Consider the following 608-nt stretch of genomic DNA (forward strand, 5'->3'; position numbering starts at 1 on the left):
GGAGAGGAGAAAAGAGGAGAAGCGGCAGAATCAATGAAATGAAATGAAATGGGGTTAGGGTTAGGATTAGGATTAGGAAGGAAGGAAGGAAGGAAGGGGAAGAGAGAAAATGAGGTCACATGAAAGTTATTTCCTTCGAAGCGCCAGCGGGAACGCGTTTCGAGGTGCGTGAACGAGTTGGTGGGAAACTTCATTGGAAGAGGTTTGTTATAATTATGATTATGGCGTTGTTGTTTTGTTTTGGTTTTGTATTGAGTGACGGGAACGAGAGGAGTCAAAATGACAGGCAAAGGTGGGCGTGCCCGTTCCTGCTCTCTGTCTGTTTGGTTTATTCTCGCTTGTGGGATCTGCAGGTTATTAGCGACTCTTTTTTAGGGCGTGCAAAGTACCTCATTTCTTTTATTTTATTTTATTTTTTTTCTTCCTTTCCTCGGCCTTTTTGTGACAATGCGCTTCGGCTAGTGGTTTTGTTGAAATAACTTTTTCTATGTTTCTGGTGGGAAGCGAAGAAGAATGTCGGCGGCGACGGAGATGATTTTTTAAAAAATTTACTGTTGTTCTTATATTTAAATTAATAAATGAAAAGAAAGAATATATATATATATATA

Source organism: Trypanosoma equiperdum (assembly GCF_001457755.1).
Source record: "Trypanosoma equiperdum strain OVI genome assembly, contig: ctg_254, whole genome shotgun sequence".
Taxonomy (NCBI): domain Eukaryota; phylum Euglenozoa; class Kinetoplastea; order Trypanosomatida; family Trypanosomatidae; genus Trypanosoma; species Trypanosoma equiperdum.